Source organism: Phyllobates terribilis, unplaced genomic scaffold, assembly GCF_046119375.1.
Source record: "Phyllobates terribilis strain yellow unplaced genomic scaffold, ASM4611937v1 Scaffold_11__3_contigs__length_659146591, whole genome shotgun sequence".
NCBI classification, from domain to species: domain Eukaryota; kingdom Metazoa; phylum Chordata; class Amphibia; order Anura; family Dendrobatidae; genus Phyllobates; species Phyllobates terribilis.
The window spans coordinates 547,413,837-547,432,392 of NW_027362771.1; the positions used below are offsets into that span (position 1 = coordinate 547,413,837).

At 51.9% G+C, this 18,556-nt stretch overlaps 1 long non-coding RNA gene across 1 annotated transcript in view; it reads left to right on the plus strand.

The window, feature by feature from the left end:
* Positions 1 to 1,364: 1,364 nt before the first annotated feature.
* The window catches only part of LOC141165320 (uncharacterized), a 41,946-nt gene continuing 24,754 nt past the window's right edge, over positions 1,365 to 18,556 (plus strand). The window contains exon 1 of the long non-coding RNA XR_012251142.1: positions 1,365 to 1,559. This is a non-coding gene — a long non-coding RNA (uncharacterized lncRNA). The remainder of the gene's footprint in view (positions 1,560 to 18,556) is intronic.

The window sequence follows — 18,556 nt, forward strand, 5'->3', positions numbered from 1 at the left end:
CTGAAGCCAGAACCTGGAAAAGTGGATGCCATCGCATCCTGGCCCACCCCCAGGACCAAAAAGCAGGTGCTGTCCTTCTTGGGGACTGCCGGGTACTACAGGAGGTTCGTTCCACACTATAGCACCTTGGCCAAGCCCCTGACGGACCTCACCAAGAAGAAGCTGCCTGTCGCAGTCGACTGAACTGTCGCCTGTGAGACAGCCTTCAGGGCACTCAAGACCGCCCTAAGTAGCTTCCCTGTACTTCAAGCTGCCGACTTCTACCGGCCGTTTGTGGTACAGACCGACGCAAGTGACTTTGGCCTCGGTGCTGTGCTAAGTCAGGTCAACACGACAGGCCAGGAACATCCTGTCTTGTACCTGAGCAGGAAGCTACAGCCACGGGAGGTGGCCTACTCCACGGTGGAAAAGGAATGCCTGGCAAATGTATGGGCCTGCAGCGTCTGCAGCCCTACTTGTACGGGAGCCATTTCACCGTGGAGACGGACCACAACCCCCTCAGCTGGTTACACACGGTCTCTGGGTCGAATGGAGGGTGCTACGCTGGAGCCTCGCTCTCCAGCAGTATCACTTCTCCATTCGCCACAGAAGAGGCCGTGACCACGGTAACGCTGGCGGGTTATCCCGGCAAGGGGAGGGTGCAGAAGGACGCATGGGAGAACACATGCGCCATCTTATAGGGGGAGGTGTCATGAAAGTTAGCCGCCATCTTAGGTATGATACGTCATACCTGAGGATATTCCCTATTGTCACACAGCTTCTACCATGTCACATTTCTGCAGGCCCTGGCAAACAGAGCAATTCGCCCCCACCTCTGGAGATCAGTCTCCAGAAACTCCTTTGATATGGAAAATAGATGGGCCAGTTTTTGCTGTGTCCAAGCAGGACAGAGTCAGCTAGGCCCCAGGGGGGTAATTAGCACCTGGATGTCACTTGAAACCAGAAACAAACCATTTGTGCAAGCCTGCAAACCTCTCCATTGTTCAGGAACCATGTGCTTTCTTTGTGGAAAATGGCCACCAAAAGCTACAAGATACATAATCAATTCATAACCACACGATACAAGTTAGGGAACCCAAATAAAATGTATCATGTGAGGAAGGTGGCCGCAGACACAATCATGGGACTTATAAATCCATGAGTGGCCTGGAAAGCTGGATATTTAGAAGAACCATATACAAGGTCCCAGGGGAGGCATGTTTAGAGTCAATGGCTTCCCCACAAGAGGAGGATCACGAGGAGACCTCTGGTGATACGATGAGATCACCCCAGTAAAAGTTATGGTTACTTTTCTAAAATGGAGCTAAAACGAGCATTTGTAGGGGGGCGGGGCTTAGTAAACTGACATCACCAAGAGTGGGCGTGACAGGACTTTAGTATAGCCGACAGCCAGAAACCCCCTCAGTTTTGACCCAAGGAGATGATGTGAACAACTCCTAACGTCCGGTCCAGGTCTCTGAGTGGGAGGAGCACCTTTGACATGTGCTACTGAGGCCGGGATGACTGCAACTAAGCTTGAACCTGTGGGATCGCAAATCCTCCCTTGCACCACAAGAACGGTAACTAATTTATCGTTGTTATTCCTGTGTTTTGTATGTCTAATTGTTATATCTCTTATTCTGACCTAATACCGTTGTATAGTTAATTGTATAGCCTTGTAATCTAGTGTATTCTTATAATCAATTAAATCATAAATTAATCGTGGGCTGTATCCTTTATTCTGCATATACGAATCCATTGGTCTGGAAACGCTTGGCTGAAACGCTACTGGGTTGGTTCCTGACCCGATGCAAGTCTATTAACGGACCGGGCTTGTATCAAACGAGAACTGGTGGCAGCATACCATCTGGGGGATTTGAGGAAGGCTGGCAGTGACGGTAGGAGGTGTGGATATATATTACTGGCTTGGCTGAAACGCTACTGGGTTGGTTCCTGACCCGATGAAAGTCTATTAACGGACCGGGCTTGTATCAAACGAGAACTGGTGGCAGCATACCATCTGGGGGATTTGAGGAAGGCTGGCAGTGATGGTCGGAGGTGTGGATATATATTACTGGCGCAGCCAGGGGAATATATATACCGCCCTCACAGCAGAGGGCCTCAAATACCCAGAGGGCTACAGGACGGCCTTTCCAGCGACCACTCACTCTAGGTGCAGTACCTTGGCTGACCTGAGAGGCAAGGGGGCGCCAGAGAGTTGTGCCTGTATCGTGGCGTCACGGATTGGTGACGTGTAAGGGACAACACACCACCGTGTTTTCCCCCGCTGGTAGCAGCTTCCTGGCACCACTTACTCTAGGTGCAGTACCTTGACTCACCTGAGAGGTAAGGGGGCGCCAGAGAGCTGCACTCACCGGCCGGCTTTCATCACACATCTCAAGGAGGCTTACATTGACATAGCAGAGCCATGTATGTAATCCCCAATTGTGTGATACAACCGGCAGTTCAGCATATCTAATGCCCATCATATGTGATTCAGCCTGCAGAGCAGCATATCTAATGCCCATCATGTGTGATACAGCCCATACAGCCATATATCTAATCCCATCATGTGTGATATTGCCCGCAGAGCCATATATTCAATCCCATCATGTGTGATACAGCCCGCAGAGCCATATATCTAATCCCATCATTTGTGATACAGCCCGCAGAGCCATATATCTAATGCCCATCATGTGTGATACAGCCCGCAGAGCCATATATCTAATCCCATCATGTGTGATACAGCCCACAGAGCCATATATCTAATCCCATCATGTGTGATACAGCCCAGAGAGCCATATATCTAATCCCATCATGTGTGATACAGCCCAGAGAGCCATATATCTAATCCCATCATGTGTGATACAGCCCACAGAGCCATATATCTAATCCCATCATGTGTGATACAGCCCACAGAGCCATATATCTAATGCCCATCGTGTGTGATACAGCCCACAGAGCCATATATCTAATCCCATCATGTGTGATACAGCCCACAGAGCCATATATCTAATGCCCATCATGTGTGATACAGCCCACAGAGCCATATATCTAATGCCCATCGTGTGTGATACAGCCCACAGAGCCATATATCTAATCCCATCATGTGTGATATAGCCCACAGAGCTACTTACCTAATCCCATCATGTGTGATACAGCCCGCAGAGCCACGTATTTAATGCCAGTGCGTAATACACTCCGCGTATCTAATCCCAGTGTTATACACTCATCATATCTTTTCCCAGCGCATTATACACTCTGCGTATCTAATCCTAGTGTGTGATACATTCTACGTACCTAATCCCCCCGCATGATACACTTTGCTTATCTAATCCCAGTGCACGATACTCATTGCATATCTAATCCCAGCGCGTGATACACTCCATATATCTAACTCCAGCACGTGATACACTCTGTGTATCTAACCCCAGAGCGTGATACACTGTGTGTATCTAACCACAGCTCGTGATACACTCCGCGTATCTAACTCCAGCATGTGATAAACTCCGCGTATCTAATCCCAGTGCTTGATACACTCTGAGGTCTTCTTCATCAGGACAAATTACAGTGTCTACTGTGGTTTGTCCTGATGAGGACGTTTGTAACTTTGAAACACGTTGATTAATAAACTGCATATCTGGATACCGCTTTTGTAGCACCCTGAGGATTCGGCTGCTACAGGGGTATTGCACCTCAACCCAGAGGTGTGATATTCCACTCCCGGGTAAGGAAGGAGTGTGGAACTGAGCTCAGATAGACTGCATGCACTACATACATCCCATTCCAGAGGAGCAGGCCGACGGCACTCCCACTTAGAAATGTGCAGGTGCGACCGAGCCTGTTCCTGGCTGGAGTGGGAGGGGGGAGGAACATCCCATGTAGTGTAGGGGCAGATAGGGGGAGCAGTCTGGGTAGTGGTAGGAGCTCATTGGGTGCTGGTCACCTGAGCTCACACATAGAGGGATATATAAGGAGGGCACCAACTAGGATCAGGGTCAGACGCAGAGGAGCCTGTCAGACGCAGAGGAGCCTGTCAGACGCAGAGGAGCCTGTCAGTCAGTCAGTCAGCTGCAGAGAACAAGTCTGCTGCAGAGGAAGTCAGCCTGCAGCAAGGGAGCAGAGCAGACCTGAGCCTGAAGAGAGAGAGAGTGGAGTGCAGAAAGACCCAGAGGGGGGACAAAGAAGGGACCCAAGAACCCAAATAAGAACACCGGGTGAGGAGTCAGCAAGAGGGTACCGGAACCCAAGCTGGTGGGGGTAAAGACATTCCCCAGCCAGAGACCGGAGACCGTGGGCAGTGTCTGTCACGGTCACCCACTACATTCACCCTGAAGGCACACCACATGGAGGGTCAGGGAACCTGAGGCCAAAGGTTGCCCAACAGAAGGCCCGAGGGAGCTGGATTTAGGTGAATCACTGGTGGGGACGGCTGAAGAAAGGACAGAGGGAGAGCTCAGGGCCACGCTCCGGACTTGTTTGGGGGTTGGCCGGATCCAGGACCTGGTGGACGCAGCACGGCTCGGGAGGTCACTTGGAGCTAGAGTGACCAGGAACATCTGCAGTAAGTAAAGACCCTTAACTGCACTACCCGAGTCTGTCATCATTACCGGCTGCACCGCACCACCACAACCCCCATCCTCTGCGCCTGTCCCCTCTGAGGCTATACCCCTCCCGTTGGGGGTTATCCCACCAAGCTGCGCATCCACCATCAGCCTCAGCGGACCCTGCTGCAGCGGCGGCCACAGTGACCGCATCACAACGGGTGGCGTAGTCGACACAACGAACTTTAATAACATCAGTAAAGACTGCCACATAACCCTGAGCTTGACGCCCTGGGCACGGGACCGGGTCACAGCCGCTCGGAGACTACAACCCCCCATCTGATCCGGTGCCGGGTATTCCCCTCAAAAAGGAATATGTCCCAGGGGGCGCGTCAACTTTGGCGTAGTCGGCAGGATTACGTGCCCGCAACACCCGGGTACTGCGTGCCTGAAGAAAAGTGCAAGTTTACCTCAGAAAGAAGACTCCTGCCGGTTCCGGAGGGTCCACGCCATCGGACTCCATCACCAGTCGTTTCCCGCCGATTGTCCGCCATTTCCAGCTTGTTCCCGCCATCTGCAGAGTTTCCCGCCACTGGGCGACGCTTCCCGCCAAAACCGCAGATTTCCCGCCTTGGAAGAGCAGCGGACGCCATTATGGGCGTGCCAAAGGAGGGCAAGAGGCCACCTCCCATCGTGGGCCAGGACAGAAAATGGCGCCAAAAGTGGAAACCGCCCCCACCAACAGAGACTGTGATGCTGGAGGTGTCTGTCAGCATGAAAGAACTACCCCTGGAGCTGACAGTCACCGAGTTGCCCCGGGACCGCCCTCGGAGGGGGAGGAGACGAAAAAAAAGAGCAAAGATGGGTGTCGCTTGGAGCAGTCTAGAACGAGCGCACCCGGAGGCGAGGTGTCCAGAGCAAGAGCACCCGGAGTCGAGGAGAGAAAGAGTAGACCCGGGAATGGAGCGGCAGCAGAGCAGCACCGGCCCGCTGGCCAGGAGCCTGCAAAAGGAAGAAGGAGGAGAGCAGAGCAGCACCGGCCCGCTGGCCAGGAGCCTGCCGGAAGCAGAGCAGAGCAGCACCGACCCGATGGTCAGGAGCCTGCTGGAGTCAACAACCCCGCTAGGCTTAGCGGAGATCCTGGCGCAGCTTCCCCGAGATCGGGAGTGCGCGCGGAGTGCCCTGGAGGGCCTCGCGGGAAGGATGGCCCGAGTGCAGAGGGAGATCCTGGCGGAGTGGGGCCGGGAGATGGCCCAGCAAGCTGGAATCCGTCCACGGAACCCGCTCCCTTGGAAGAAGACACCGACTACCTCTGCGGATGACGCGGGAGGACCCAAGGCCGGAGACGGCGCAGAAGAGGGAGCGAGACGTATGGCAGCAGGTAAGGGGGACGCCTATACCCCATACCGGAAGACCACCCACCTGCCCCAGCTCCCCGTCGCAGAGCCCGAAAGTCCCCCTGCCGTACCCGAGACCGCCATGACACCGCCACCGACTAGGCCACGACCGGAAGCCGCCGACGCGACCCCAGTGACGTCACGCGTCGTGACCCGGAGCGTGGCGCAGGAAGAAGAGCCTCCGGCCTGGTCACAGGGCCTAGCGTTTCCGGGCGCCGCATCCAAAGCAGAGCCATCTACCTCCGCGGAGCCTCCGGCCTGGTCGCAAGGCCAGGTAACCCAGGGCGCCGCCGTCCTAACGGTGCCCTTCACCTTCCAGGTGCCCCAGGCCTGGCCGCAAGGCCTGGGCAACCCGGGCGCCATCACCACCGCGCCCGCGCCCGCAATACCAAGGGTGCCACACCTGGGGGAGGACCTCTTCGGCCAGCTCACATGGCCGGACGGGCGGCCCTTCATCTGGCCCGAAGGGTACCCTGAGCTAGAGCGGCAGCAAAGACTAGGGCCCTTGTGTGAGCCCCTGATCCCGGCTCCAAAGCCCGTGACTCGGGTCTCGCCTCCACTCGAGGAAGCCCAGTTCGTGTGGGACCCCACGGGAGAAGATTTGATGGGGTTCACCGGAGAGACTCGGGCAGCTGCAGCAGAGCGTACCGAGTGTTGCCGTCAACAGCTGGCAGAGTTCAAGAGAGAGCGGGAGGAGAGGCGGGCCAGAGAGCAATGGGCCCAGACCCGCAGCGCGGAGCAAAAGAGTCGGACCAGAAGGGACCCCCGTGCAGCAGATCGTCCCCGTACCATCGGGACGGTAATAAAGTTTAATGCGCAGCATGGGTGGGGCTTCATAAAGGACCGGAACACCATGGGTGACGTCTTCGTTACCCGACGGGATGTCGAGTCTCACCTGCCAGAGGGTCACAAAGGCCGTGACCTCTACGTCGGTGACGAGGTAACGTTCACCCGGCACAAGTGTGCCAAGGGACCTTATGCCCTCCACGTGCATCGCCTGACAGAGGAGGAGCTGCGGTGTAGGGAGGAAGAGCCAGAAGACCCGGACGGGTTCAAGGCTAGGAGGTACTACGATTAAGAACAGTAGTAAAGAAAAACTGTATATAGTTACCCGTCGGGGTACCCAAGTAGCCGTAACTACTGAGAAGTTTAGTCCCCGTTGGGACCAGTGAACAGTTTAACCCGTGTGTCCCTTACCCAAACCAGGCTGAGGACTGTGAGCGGCCATCCCTTTCCCTTACCTGGCCGGGGACTGAGAACGGCCAAATTCCCCTGTAGGTAGTTGCGCTTCCTGGGGCGCCCCCTACTGGTTTTGTAGGGAACTGCTTTTCAAAGGACTGTCGCACTTTACCTGGTCACGAGTTGCACGGTGACCAGAGGAGGAAGAAAGAAAGAGACGACGAGAATGTTATAATGATGTCTATATGAAAAAGTTATATATATATAATATTTTATATGTTTTATATGTTTATAAAAATTTGTATGTTTTGGTGTTTTTGTCTTTGCAGCCCGAGGACGTGCTGTGGTTTACCAGGGGGGAATGTAGCACCCTGAGGATTCGGCTGCTACAGGGGTATTGCACCTCAACCCAGAGGTGTGATATTCCACTCCCGGGTAAGGAAGGAGTGTGGAACTGAGCTCAGATAGACTGCATGCACTACATACATCCCATTCCAGAGGAGCAGGCCGACGGCACTCCCACTTAGAAATGTGCAGGTGCGACCGAGCCTGTTCCTGGCTGGAGTGGGAGGGGGGAGGAACATCCCATGTAGTGTAGGGGCAGATAGGGGGAGCAGTCTGGGTAGTGGTAGGAGCTCATTGGGTGCTGGTCACCTGAGCTCACACATAGAGGGATATATAAGGAGGGCACCAACTAGGATCAGGGTCAGACGCAGAGGAGCCTGTCAGACGCAGAGGAGCCTGTCAGACGCAGAGGAGCCTGTCAGTCAGTCAGTCAGCTGCAGAGAACAAGTCTGCTGCAGAGGAAGTCAGCCTGCAGCAAGGGAGCAGAGCAGACCTGAGCCTGAAGAGAGAGAGAGTGGAGTGCAGAAAGACCCAGAGGGGGGACAAAGAAGGGACCCAAGAACCCAAATAAGAACACCGGGTGAGGAGTCAGCAAGAGGGTACCGGAACCCAAGCTGGTGGGGGTAAAGACATTCCCCAGCCAGAGACCGGAGACCGTGGGCAGTGTCTGTCACGGTCACCCACTACATTCACCCTGAAGGCACACCACATGGAGGGTCAGGGAACCTGAGGCCAAAGGTTGCCCAACAGAAGGCCCGAGGGAGCTGGATTTAGGTGAATCACTGGTGGGGACGGCTGAAGAAAGGACAGAGGGAGAGCTCAGGGCCACGCTCCGGACTTGTTTGGGGGTTGGCCGGATCCAGGACCTGGTGGACGCAGCACGGCTCGGGAGGTCACTTGGAGCTAGAGTGACCAGGAACATCTGCAGTAAGTAAAGACCCTTAACTGCACTACCCGAGTCTGTCATCATTACCGGCTGCACCGCACCACCACAACCCCCATCCTCTGCGCCTGTCCCCTCTGAGGCTATACCCCTCCCGTTGGGGGTTATCCCACCAAGCTGCGCATCCACCATCAGCCTCAGCGGACCCTGCTGCAGCGGCGGCCACAGTGACCGCATCACAACGGGTGGCGTAGTCGACACAACGAACTTTAATAACATCAGTAAAGACTGCCACATAACCCTGAGCTTGACGCCCTGGGCACGGGACCGGGTCACAGCCGCTCGGAGACTACAACCCCCCATCTGATCCGGTGCCGGGTATTCCCCTCAAAAAGGAATATGTCCCAGGGGGCGCGTCACTTTCATCGTCCATCCTTGGTCTACCAGCGGCGCAGAATTAATCCTTTCATTCCAATTCATATGCTTTCAGTTTTGGGTCTGCAGCAGCCTTGAGCCTTTCTTGTGGTTGTGGTTACACAGCCACACCAAGTGAGTACCATTGCCTTTGGTCTCCCCACTTTTACTCTGAATAGATCTGGAGTGACAAAGTCTTCAGCTCTACAAATAGCTCTTCAGTCTAATTTACATATCAATTTAAACTCTAATTTCGCAGTAATGGAGCAATGGACTGGCCATGTAAAGGTATTGTCAACATAAATCCTACATAGAATCATGCTCACCTACTGTATCACAGATATAATTAATAATATTATTTGTCAGCCATTGGGCATCTACTTCTATAAAACATCATTCCTTTACACATTATAACAGCCCTTTCTAAGGAAGCTGAACGTGAAATGCGTGTGAAGGGTGCCTTTGGTGTTACTGCATTGTAACAGGATTCATTCCTTTGTTAGATCAACTGCCTTTCTATTATACATACAGTTGTGCTCAAAAGTTTACATATGTTACACGCACGCCGCTAGGTTCAGATAGGGGCGAGACAGGTTATATGACTTCTTTGGAATCCTGGGGAAACCGTAACTCAGGGCGACCGTAGACCATGTGCTGCAGCTTCTCTCAGGCACACAGGGGTATTGACCCTCAGGCACAGACACGTAGGTTGTTTCACTTGCTGACAAGAGTTCTCATAAACAGCAGAACAGTAACATTTAATAAGAAGTTGCACAGCCAGTGCAAGTTAAGTCTTATCAGCAACAGGCTCCAGTGACAACAGTACAGTTTCCTTAGCAGCACAGCAGTTCACAGTCTTCCCAGTAGTACAGGACAGCACAGTTCTAATGTAAAGGCACATTAATGAACACAGCATTCTTTACAGCACAGTGAGATGGAGGGGGGGGGGGGTTTGCTAAGGGAGATGATCCCTGTGACACCATTTCTTCCAGTCCGTATCTTTCTGCCTGACAATACTCTGCACTGCTAGTTCAGGAACTCTACCTGACCTGTGCTTAGCTTCCCTCCTGACTTGAATCCTTTTCACTTGCAGGGGCGCTTCTGTGAGATACAGAACACACACACCACCTTTCTCTTCGGCTCCAGCGAGACAGTAAACAACTTCCCCACAATCCCCCTGGGGCTCTGCTAAAACACTCCCCTTCTCCTGTGACTGTGTTAACCCCTCTAGTTGCTGGATGCTTCTGGAGTACAACACTTCCTGTCTCATGTGCTTGTGTTACTGCTAATAGTTGCTGAATGCTTTTAAAGCAACAGCACTACTTCTGCATGTCACACTCTTCCCTCCTTTTTGAATTACGACCAGCACATCTGAACAAAGCAAAACAGTGTCTGAATCCATATATAATAAGCATATACAGTTGTGGTCAAAAGTTTACATACCCCGGCAGAATTTTTCCTTTCTTGGCCTTGTTTCAGAGAATATGAATGGTAACAAAAAAAATTTTTCTCCACTCATGGTTATTGGTTGGGTGAAGCCATTTATTGTCAAACTACTGTGTTTTCTCTTTTTAAATGTTAATGACAACCAAAAAACATCCAAATTACCCTGATCAAAAGTGCATATACCCTGGTGATTTTGGCCTGATAACATGCACAGAATTTGACACAAATGGTTTTGAATGGCTACTAAAGGTAACATCCTCACCTGTGACCTGTTTCTTGTAATCAGTGTGTGTGCATAAAAGCTGAGTGAGTTTCTGGGATCCAGACAGACTCTTGCATTTTTCATCCAGCCACTGACATTTCTCGATTGTGAGTCATGGGGAAAGCAAAAGAATTGTCAACGGATCTACGGCAAAAGGTAGTTGAACTGTATAACACAGGAAAGGGATACAAAAAAATATCCAAGGAATTGATCATGCCAGTCAGCAGCGTTCAAACTGTGATTAACAAATGGAAAATCAGGGGCTCTGTAAAAACCAAACGACGGTGAGGTAGACCAACAAAAATGTTGGCCACAACTGCCAGGAAAATTGTTTGGGATGCAAAGAAAAACCCACAAATAACATCAACTGAAATTCAGGACTCTCTGAAAACTAGCGGTGTGGCTGTTTCAAGATGCACAATAAGGAGGCACTTGAAGAAAAATGGGCTACATGGTCGAGTCGCCAGAAAAAAAGCCATTACTGCGCAAACGTCACAAAGTATCTCGCCTACAATACGCCAAACAGCACAGAGACAAGCCTCAAAACTTCTGGAACAAGGTAATTTGGAGTGTTGAGACCAAAATTGAACTGTTTGGCCACAACCATAAACGTTACATTTAGAGAGAGGTCAACAAGGCCTATGATGAAAGGAACACCATTCCTACAGTAAAGCAGGAGGTGAATTGCTGATTTTTTGGGGATGTGTGAGCTACAAAGACACAGGAAACTTGGTAAAAGTTGAAGGAAAGATGAATGCAGCACATTATCAGCAAATACTGAGGGCAAATTTGAACTCATCAGCCCGGAAGCTGAGCATGGGACGGACTTGGACGTTCCAACATGACAACGATCCAAAACACAAGGCAAAGTGACCTGTCATTGGCTACAGCAGAACAAAGTTAAGGTTCTGGAGTGGCCATCGCAGTCTCCTGACCTCAATAACATTGAGCCACTCTGGGGAGATCTCAGGCGCGCAGTTCATGCTAGACAGCCCAGGAATTTACAGGAACTGGAGGCTTTTTGCCTAGAAGAATGGGCAGCTTTACCATCTGAGAAATTAAAGAACCTTATCCACAACTACCACAAAAGACTTCAAGCTGTCATTGATGTTAGAGGAGGCAATACACGGTATTAAGAACTGGGGTTGTGAACTTTTGTTCAGGGTCATTTGGATGTTTTTGGTTGTCATTAAGATTTAAAAAGAGAAAACACAGTAGTTTGACAATAAATGGCTTCACCCAACCAATATCCATGAGTGGAGAAAAAGTTTTTTTTGTTATCATTCATATTCTCTGAAACAAGGCCAAGAAAGGAAAATTTCTGCCGGGGTATGTAAACTTTTGAGCACAACTGTATATGCTTATTATATATGGATTCAGACACTGTTTTTGCTTTGTTCAGATGTGCTGGTCGTCACGCTACTCCAATAATGTAATCTATTTTGTACTATGCACTTTGAGATAATATTATTATCCTTACTGAATGGGTATGAAGAACATTTGCATATTTTTCCAAGAAATTTTTAACTTGATATTGTACTGATATAGCATTTAAACTATTTCACATAGTTATATTATGGGATTGTGCTGGCCTTCACACCACTCAGATAAGGTGATACTCTGCACTTTGCACTTTCTCATGAGAGATTTTTTATAACTTATCTCAACTGGTATGTGAAGTCTGCATACTATCCTTAAAGGGCTTGTCCTGGACTTTAATATTGATGGCCTGTCCTTAGGATAGGTCGTCAATATCTGATCAATGGAGGTGCAACACCCGGCGCCCCCGCCAATCACCTGTGCCCGGTGTCAACAGCGGCCGGAATTACTCAGTTATAGAGCAGCACAGCTCTGTCAACTGTATAGTGGCCATGGCCTTGTACTGCACATCTGCCCCCTATTTAAATCAATAGGGGGTGGATGTACAGCACTCAGCTGTGGCCTTTATTCCGTTGACTGAGCTATGCTGTGCAGATCCGTAACTGAGCAGTTCCGACTGCCACCAACACCGATAACAGCTGATCGGCGGGATGGGGGTGGGCAGGCCCAGACTGACAATCTGCCGCAGCGTGCAGATGCCCGGTGGGCCGGCGGCTCTGATCTACAAAGTGGGCGGCCAGCCCTTTAAAACTTTGCACACGCTGGCCCTTTAAACTTTCTCAGCGCGACGCCGCGGCCCCTGTCAGCGAGCAGCTGATTGACCAGTGTAGCATGCTGGAACTGGAGCAGAGGAGCGGCCTCCATGTGCAGGAGTGAGATGACGTCACCATGTTACTGACTTCATCACACTGCTGCTTGCGCCGGGGCCGCTGAGGAGGAGAGACAGCGTGGAAACTTGTCCATAGGCCGCCCAGGCTTTACCACCAACACTTGGTGAAGTCTGATGCCCCCCCTCTCTATCTCTTCTTAGAAGCTGCTGTGAGGCATACACCAGGGCTCTACCTCTCCCTCTCCGTTATCACTATAGGCAGTCGGGACTGAGGGAAGGGGAGGACATGGCAGCTTTAGAGCCGGTGACAGGAGCTACAGCACAATCCACAGTTCTGCTCTGTGTCCTCCATGTTTTACTAGCCAGTGACTTCCTCACTGGTCATGGCTGCTGTCCTGGGAAATGAAGGTCTCGGCTGCTTATCGAGAGAGGATAGGTAAGTACCTCTAATAATTTGTATATGTGTGTAGTACAGTACAGACCAAAAGTTTGGACACACCTTCTCATTTAAATATTTTTCTGTATTTTCATGACTATGAAAATTGTACATTCAAACTGAAGGCATCAAAACTATGAATTAACACATGTGGAATTATATACTTAACAAAAAAGTGTGAAACAACTGAAAATATGTCTTATATTCTAGGTTCTTCAAAGTAGACACCTTTTACTTTGATGACTGCTTTGCACACTCTTGGCATTCTCTTGATGAGCTTCAAGAGGTAGTCACCGGAAATGGTTTTCACTTCACAGGTGTGCCCTGTCAGGTTTAATAAGTGGGATTTCTTGCCTTATAAATGGGGTTGGGACCATCAGTTGTGTTGTGCAGAAGTCAGGTGGATAAGCAGCTGATAGTCCTACTGAATAGACTGTTAGAATTTGTATTATGGCAAGAAAAAAGCAGCTAAGTAAAGAAAAACGAGTGCCCATCATTACTTTAAGAAATGAAGGTCAGTCAGTCCGAAAAATTGGGCAAACTTTGAAAGTGTCTCCAAGTGCAGTTGCAAAAACCATCAAGCGCTACAAAGAAACTGGCTCACATGAGGACTGCCCCAGGAAAGGAATACCAAGAATCACCTCTGCTTCTGAGGATAAGTTTATCCGAGTCACCAGCCTCAGAAATCGCAGGTTAACAGCAGCTCAGATTAGAGACCAGGTCAATGCCACACACAGTTCTAGCAGCAGACACATCTCTACAACAGCTGTTAAGAGGAGACTTTGTGCAGCAGGCCTTCATGGTAAAATAGCTGCTATGAAACCACTGCTAAGGACAGGCAACAAGCAGAAGAGACTTGTTTGGGCTAAAGAACACAAGGAATGAACATTAGACCAGTGGAAATACTGTGCTTTGGTCTGATGAGTCCAAATTTGAGATCTTTGGTTCCAACCACCGTGTCTTTGTGCGACGCAGAAAAGGTGAACGGATGGACCATGCCTGGTTCCCACCGTGAAGCATGGAGGAGGAGGTGTGATGGTGTGGGGGTGCTTTGCTGGTGACACTGTTGGGGATTTATACAAAATTGAAGGCATACTGAACCAGCATGGCTACCACAGCATCTTGCATCGGCATGCTATTCCATCCAGTTTGCGTTTAGTTGGACCATCATTTATTTTTCAACATGACAATGACCCCAAACACACTTCCAGGCTGTGTAAGGACTATTTGACCAAGGAGGAGAGTGATGGGGTGCTACGCCAGATGACCTGGCCTCCACTGTCACTAGACCTGAACCCAATCGAGATGATTTGGGGTGAGCTGGACCGCAGAGTGAAGGCAAAAGGGCCAACAAGTGCTAAGCATCTCTGGGAACTCCTTCAAGATTGTTGGAAGACCATTTCCGGTGACTACCTCTTGAAGCTCATCAAGAGAATGCCAAGAGTGTGCAAAGCAGTCATCAAAACAAAAGGTGGCTACTTTGAAGAACCTAGAATATAAGACATATTTTCAGTTGTTTCACACTATTTTGTGTTAATTCATAGTTTTGATGCCTTCAATGTGAATGTACAATTTTCATAGTCATGAAATACAGAAAAATCTTTAAATGAGAAGGTCTGTACTGTATATAGTGTGTGTGTGGGGGGGGTATATACTGGTGTGTGTGGTGCATAGTGTGTGTATATACTGGTGTGTGTATAGTGTATAAACTGGTGTGTGATGTATAGTGTATATACTGGTGTGTGTGGTGTATAGTGTGTGTGTATATTGTATACTGGTGTGTGTATAGTGTATATACTGGTTTGTGTATACTGGTGTGTATACTGGTGTGTATATGACGCGCCCCCTGGGCCGTGTGTGCACGAGTGTGCGTTACCCGGAGCCGGGTCTCTGGGGGTTGTAGTCTCCGTGGCGGTGACCCGGTCCCATGGCTCAGGGTGGTCAAACCAATGGCAGTCTTTTATAGCGGTTTTTATGGTTTAATGTCCGATTACGCCACCCGTGGATTGCGGTCAGGGTGTACCGCCGCTGCAGGGCAGACCACTGCGGCTGGTGTTGTGGGTGCAGCAGAGTGTAGTACAACTCCCCACGGGAGGAGTATAGCCTCAGGGCAGTGTAGAGAGATGATGGTGGTTGTGGTGCAGGGCGTCCCAGTACCAGTAGTGCTGACGCGGTGAGAAAGCACAGAGACAAGGTGTTGCAGTTCAGGTTCTTTACTCACAGTTCTCATCAGGGTCACTTGTGCACAGGTAGGACCGCCTGAGCCGTGCTGCGTCCAACAGGCAGGGGGCTCGGTCAACCCCCAGGCAATTCCGGAGTGTGGCACAGGACTCCCTTCTATCCTTTCGTCAGCCGTGCCCCACCAGTGACACTACTTCTGTCCAGCTGCCTCGGGTCTTCTCCTGGGAGGACTGGGTGTCCACTTCTCTGACCCTATGTGGTGTGCCTTTCTAGTAGGTGTGGTGAGGGGTCGCACCAGTAAATGGTCACGACCGCCGGTCCTTGGTTAAGGATTAGTCGCCTCCACCAACTTGGGATCCGGTACCCTGTTCTGCCAACCCATCACCCGCAATCTCCTGGGTCCTTAGGGTTCCTTCTGCGTTCGTGTCTCTGGGCCTCTCTTGGTGTTCTGTTCCTTCTTACTTTCCTTTCTGTTCCTTTCTGTTTCTGTCCTTTCTGCTGGCTCTGGCCTTCACTCCAGGCCTGCCTTGTGGAGCTGGGCCCAGACTGAGCCACAGCTCCCTGTCAGCCCTCTCCGGCTGAACTCCTCTTCTCTTCTCCTCCTGATTGAACTGACCTACAACTAAGATGGTGCCCACCTTTTATACCTTCCTCTCTGTGTATGAGCCCAGGTGACTTGCAACCAATGGGCTCCTACCTATGCCCAGAAACCGTCCCCTTCTGCTCCTACATCACTGGGTTTTCCTCCCCCCTCCCCACTCCAGCCAGGGCATGATCTGTCGTGCCTGCAGTACTGTACTAATGGGAGCACCGTTGAGCTGTCCCCCGGAAATGGGGTGTGTGTGATGCATGCAGCCAACCGAACCCTGGTCCACACACCATCCTTACCCGGGAGTGGGATATCACACCTCTGGTTGAGGTGCAATACCCCTGTAGCGGCCGAACCCTCGGGGCGCTACATTCCCCCCTGGTAAACCACAGCACGTCCTCGGGCTGGAAAAGAGTAAAGTCAATTCAAAAACATACAAAATTTTTAGAATGCATTCGCATATAAGACAATAACCATTTAACCCCTCCCTTTATGGGAGGCACTTTTCTCCTTTAACGTTACTGGTACACTTTTCTCTTTTAACAAGTATTACACATATAAAATACCATAAAACTCTTTTAGCAGCATATAAAACTTTTCAGTATAAAACATTCTCAAGTAAAACATATTCTTGGGTACTGGCCGCTGTGCAACTTGCGACCAGGTGTTCTTTCTTCTTAAAGGTGCAACAGTCCAGCAAATTTGTCTTGAGGTAGATGCTGCAGTCTTTTTATAAAACCAGTAGGGGGCGCTTTAGGAAGCGCAACTATTTATAGGGGCGGCCGCTCTCAGTCCTCGGCCAGGTAGGGAAGGGGATGGCTGTTCTCAGTCCCCAGCCAGATTAGGGAAAAAGGATGGCTGTTCTCAGTCCCCAGCCAGATTAGGTATATAGGGGGTAACTTCCAAACATCAGTTCTTATACCCTGACGGGTAACTATATACATTTGTGCACTGCCACTTTTCAGTAGCGGTGTCCTCCTTGCGCACCTTCTTCCGGATAGTCTTCAGGCCCGTCCTGGCCCTCTTGGTACTCGGGGTCCGAGTGGTACTGCTCCTCCTCTCCTACCACTCTATGGACATGGAGGGTGTACAGTCCCTTTGCGCCCTTGTGCCGGGTGTAGGTGACCACGTCACCAGGGTATAGATCTCGCCCGCGATGTCCCTCTGGCAGGTGGCTCTCCACGTCCCTGCGGGTCACAAAGACGTCGTCTGTGGTCTCAGGATCCTTGATGAAGCCCCAGCCGCGATCCATCTGGAATTTCACCACGGTCCCGGTGGCTCGGGGACCGCGGGCGGCTCGGGGATCCTGTCGGGCTCTCTTCTTTTGCTCCGCACTCCGTGCTTGGAGCCGCCCCTCCCTGACACGTCGCTCCCGCCACTCCCTCTCAAATGTCGCCAACTGCTGGCGGCAGGACTCCAGTCGACGGGCTGCGTCCGTCCGGGTTTCCTGGGTGAACCCCATCAGGTTTTCTCCAGTGGGGTCCCACTCGAACTGGGCGTCCTCCAGTGAGGGATGGCTTATCTCTCTGGGCTCCGGAGCTGGAATCAGGGGTTCGCGCGGGGGCTGGTCTCTCCATTGGCGGCTGCTGATCAGGTCGGTCGGCCGGCCATACCAGGGGCAGTCCGTCCGGGCCGGTGTGCTGGACGAATAGATCCGCGCACAGGGGCAGTATGGCAGGGGGCCCCGGTTGGGGAGCAGAACCCGGGGGCACTCGTCCTGGTGACCAGGCCGGTGGGCATCTTCCGGTTGTGCCCGGGAGTGGCACCGTCAAGGAAGGGGGCGCTCGTGAGGCAGTGACGCCCAGGTGCACTAGGCCTTGCGACCCGGCCTGTGGTGCCTGTTTCTTTATTGCGCCCGGGGTTAAAGGGCACGGCGCGGGGCGGGGCGTGACAGCAGCGCTTGCAGCCTAAGGCCTAGCTGGTAGCGGCGGAGGCGTGATGTCAGGCACGGTTCCCAGGGCTTCGGGTCCTGCAACGGGAGGCGGGGGCAGGCTTGCGGCCTCAGGGCTTGGGGTGATGATGTCCCCGTTACCTGCCTCGGTCTCTGTGGCCTCCTCCGCGGCGTCGTCCCCGGACTCCGGTCCACCTTCACCGCCCTCAGAGGCAGGCGTGCGGCTGAGCGGTGGTAGCACCTCCTGCGGTCGGATCACGGCTTGCCGGGCCAACTCCTCCCTCCACCCGGCGATCACATCCCGCTGGGCCCGGACCACCCTCCGATCCAGGTCTTCTAGTGCGGCTTGCGCATGCTCCGGGTCTCTGGGGAGCTGTGCCAGCAACTCTGTTAGGCTGCATGGCGGTTCAGCCTGCAACAGGCTACGGGCCAAGGTGCTGGTGGTGTTTGGTGTTCCTTCCATTCCCGGGTGCGGTCTGTCCAGACTGATCCAGACCGCACCCTGCCCCACAGTTTTCTTTCCTGGCCGCCCCCATTGTGGGAGGTCTTGGGGCCACCTGCTGACAATCACCTTCAGGGGCAGCCCCCCCACGTTGATGGACATCTCTACAGCCGCACTCATGGCTGTTGGGGGTGGGCTCCTTCTTTGGCGCCATTCTGGGACCTGGCCCACGATGGGAGGTGGTTTCCTGTTGTCTTTTGGCGCGCACATTATGGCGCTCATTCTTCTGGGGCGGGCGCCATCTTAATACAATAAAACAGTCTCTTTTCAGGCGCGCAATACCCGTTTGGGGCGGGTTG